General features: G+C 36.4%; 1 non-coding gene across 1 annotated transcript; it reads left to right on the forward strand.

Moving 5' to 3' along the window:
* Nucleotides 1-351: 351 nt before the first annotated feature.
* On the forward strand, nucleotides 352-424 carry TRNAR-UCU (transfer RNA arginine (anticodon UCU)). The gene has a single exon. It is a non-coding gene; the product is annotated as a tRNA-Arg (tRNA).
* Nucleotides 425-4,372: the final 3,948 nt, after the last annotated feature.

A 4,372-nucleotide genomic window follows, 5' to 3' on the forward strand; every position in this document is an offset into this window, starting at 1 on the left:
AGCTAATGCTACATAAGCTCATACGCCTGCTTTCTTGCATCACATGCCACGATTACTACTGTATTACTATTACTATTTAGTGATCTGATAAGTTTAACTTTTGATCGGCATTTAACAATCCGCGAAATTGCTAGTGCAATTGGTCAGGGTTCGAGGCTAGGAATAATTTTCGGAGCCTCTAGATTGCTCGACTGTATGTGAATAGTAAAATACTGTGAGTACATTTTAGAACCTTCCCTATCGGAGTTAAGGCCCCCCAGCGAATTGCCTATCTGTGCCCTTTTCACGTGGTTATTGTTGAGTTTTAGACGCATACGCAACTTAAGCCAAAATTCGCCGTTTACGCAAGAAGTCCCTGTAGCGCAGTGGATAGCGCGTTGGACTTCTAATCCAAAGGTCCCGGGTTCGAGTCCCGGTAGGGATGAATGTAATATTTTTAGGCCGCAGTAGCTGAGAGGTCATGCGCCAAGCTACATAAGTACACGTGCCTTAAGTGACCGGAATTCAAGCCGTGACTGTTAAATACGGTACTGCTTCTTGTATTCTCTCTACCTTATGAACTGGTCTGACCGAGTGGTCGTCCCGGAGTATAAACATTAAATTTATTTATATGTGTGCAAATTGCTTGTGTCTTGCGGTCGATTTATTGTTTGCTGGACGAAAAACCGAGTTTCCAGGTGAAATTCCATGTACCCTGGCATCAATGATTGGATTCGAACTCAGGTGTTTTCCACCCGGTGTGTGGAAGACGGTGATTTCAACTACATATTGTGCTACCTACGAGGGTGCCTCCTTTTAAATAGCCCTGCCTAAAATTGTATACATTTGCAAAGGAAAATAAATTTTCTAATATTTTCCTTTGCAAATACATTCGCAAAGGAAAATAGTAGAAATCAAAAAGAATTTTCAGAAATCTAAACAAAAAGCCTATAATGATAAAAAAAAAAAAAAAAAAAAAAAAAATATATATATATATATATATATATATATATATTATGTGAGGTAAAAATTAGGCAAAAGTAATAAAAATAATTAGATATGGCTATGTAGCTATCATTTTAATTATCAGATATATATATATATATATATATATATAATACATGCACTATTAAATCCACGTTTTTTTTTTTTTTTTTTTTTGAGGGTAGAATTTTCATCTCAGAGCCATGAACGTTTTAATGCACATCTCCAAACTTTGAAGTGTCACAATTATTTAATTTTACAATATGAGAGGGTTTGTTAGAAGGTCATGTGGTTGTCTATTGCTATTCTGAAACAAGATTAATAACGCACTAATAAACGTAAGTTTTAGTCCATCGTCTAAAAACGATTTAAAATATTGAAAATGCACTTGGTACACAGGGGCAACCTTTCTTACTCCAAGGTATGTCTATTATTATTCATCCTTATTGGTAGAAAATAAGCAAATTCAATTCTCAAGTATTACCTTGCAACCGTTCGAAATGTAACATGTCAAATTCTAAAGTGTAATGGCCACAGATTAATTTTGAAAAGTTAGTTAACTTTCATAGACTACTATTTTTTTGTATTACATTTTTTTTTTTTTTTTTTTATCATTAGAAACAAGATCTCAGGCTTCTTACAAGTACCCGTTATAAACAGGCTATTCATATTCACTGCCTCTACGTAAATTTCTGTCTGTCCCAGAAATGTCACTCCCCTGTTTCAAAATTCTCGTTATAATTTACTGATATTTTTAAAATGAAATTTAAATAAATTTACAGTATTAAATAAATATTCTGTTTATATTTCGGATCAGGTCAGAGGAATTTAGGACACAGAGAATACAATAATAGCACATATTTTGATATAATTGGAAACAAATACGAGCGGCGCCATGGACTCTCTATTTTTAATTTTCTACTTTGTATTTGTACGATGACTCTTCAATAGATATGAGTCATCGTACAAATACAATGACTCTTCAATAGATATGATTATAATCCCCAGGGGCTCACAACCGGATCCTGGCAGATACCACTGCACAATCCTGATAATACTGCTCAGGGCCGCCGCAAGTGGGTAGGCCAGGTAATCGTCGGTTACGGGCGGCAGTTCATGAGGGCGCCAAATTTTATTTTGACATATACAAGTCGAACCTCTGTTTAACGAACTTCTTTATAGAGGAATTTTCTATTTCACGATTTTTCGATTCCCCTTGGCATGAACTCCCCGACTTACGGAAATTCGACTTTATGTAGGTTTTTGCCGGCCGTTGCAAACTTAAAAAAAAAAAAACTTGGAAACGTATTTTGCATCCCTTAGGAATAAATGGAGGTATTGTGAAAATAGCGTAATGTGAACCCAATAACACTTTTATTTTTATTTATTTTTATTTTTTTTTTTTTTTGCAATTCGTTCCAAGTTGTTGAAAGTTGAAAATTTCGCTATATTACTAAGCTATTTATCTCTCTAAAAATAATTTTTATAATGGAAATTGCACTACACTTTCATCATTATCATATGTTCGGTTATAAAAATTTTGAACACCTTTGTGATATTTTTCTAAAGTGCGTTTCTGGAAGTCACGACCAAAAAAAAAACAATATGAACTTTCCGGTTTATTGGGCTTTTTTGTTAGTTCATCTAATTATAAACGGGTAATAAACTCGATCTTATTGCAAATGCAATAATACCGACAACTGCAATTGTGTGGGTTTTTACGTTTTTATGGTGAAATGTGTTCCCCTTCACTGAAATCTTCAATCATATAAAAAACAAATTTTCAGAAACTTCTCTTCATTCCTATTTACTTATTACAATGATGAAGGGAAAGCGACCGACAGAAATTCCAAGTCGTGTAGTGCCAGGAAACGAAACAAAATTGAGTTAGAAATGAAGATGAAAATGATTAAGAAGTACGAAACAGGACAAAGTTTGTCATCTATTGCAAGGGAATTAGGTCTCACTGCTTTAACAGAGAATGCTATTTTAAAGGACAGTCCGCGTATAAAAGAACATGTCAAAGGATCAACGCATTTAAGATCAACAGTGATCACAAAACAGCGTTCAGGTGCTATATCGAAGATGGAAGAGCTGTTAATAATATGGATGGAAAATCAGATTCAGAAGGGAGTTAGTTATTTGGTTTTTAGAAGCATTAGCAACTAAGGCCATATTGCTCCGGGATATGCGGTGGTCATTCCCTGATCTTTCCGCATCCTTCGTATTTGGTGGTGACGGGCTCGAACCCCGGTCTAATCAAGAAGCATATGTTACGCACCGCTCCTCCTTCCCACCTGGCTACGGAGGCGCCTCAGAGGGGAGTGCCCCTGAGTTCAATAGGGGAGTGTCCCTGAGTCCTGAGTTCAAGTGAAAGCAACAGGTATTTATAAAGATATTAAAGATAAGTACGGCGAACCCCAAGCCAAGTTCGTGGCAAGCAACAGGTGGTTTCCACAACGTTAAAATAATGCGGTGAAGTCGCCAGTGCCGATTGTGCAGCTGCAGAAAAATTTTGTGATGTGTTGGAAAAAATTCTTTGTGAAGGCCGCTATTCAACGCAGCAAATTTTTAGGGTCGACGAGACTGCTCTGTATTGGGAAAAAAAAATCATTGCTTGCTAGTGTGTGAGTGACCAGCCCACAAATTCCAGGCAATCTCTGGGAAATTAAAATCCTCCGTTATAAGACTCTCTGATTTACTGGCCCACTCTATTTATCTGAACAATTGCTCATTATACTCATCAGCTTCATTAGGCCTATAACACACACCTACTCTCATTTTTCCTTTCCCAATGCTTATGTCACACCAAACAGACTCAACATTTCATTCTCCACCAACATCATTTGGATGCACTTCCTTAGATTTTATGTATTTCTTAAATAACATATACAAGTAGGACCTCTGTTTAATTAACGAACTTCTTTATAGCGAAATTTTCTATTTAGCGATACGCGCAATATCACATATTCTTTCCTTTCGCTCTAAGAGTTTCATAATTTCGTTTTGTTTCCTCTATCGACAGAGGCGGACTGGTCTTACCGGGGAAACTCCGGTTGGCTGGAGGCCGGTGTGATTTTTGCCCTAAATATTTGTATGAGGCCGCAAGTTTTCCCCAGTAAAAATTTTTGACAGTCTATCGGTATTGCTTTCTTTTCTCTCTCTCTCTCTCTCTCTCTCTCTCTCTCTCTCTCTCTCTCTCTCTCTCTCTCTCTCTCTGTGTATCTGTAGCAGTGCTTTTTTTTGTGACGGTACACAATGGTACGGCGTACCGGCACCTTTATTAACAGTGATGTGTGACATTTGGATGCAGTGCACTTTGAAATTTGTAATATTCCGTAAATTTTTTTCACATGTTTATCTACTATTCAAATAAGCTTAAAATTATTTAACTAAATTTACATTTTTT

This window comes from Mastigoproctus giganteus, chromosome 10, assembly GCF_048544385.1.
Source record: "Mastigoproctus giganteus isolate SK-2022 chromosome 10, ASM4854438v1, whole genome shotgun sequence".
Taxonomy (NCBI): Eukaryota; Metazoa; Arthropoda; class Arachnida; order Uropygi; family Thelyphonidae; genus Mastigoproctus; species Mastigoproctus giganteus.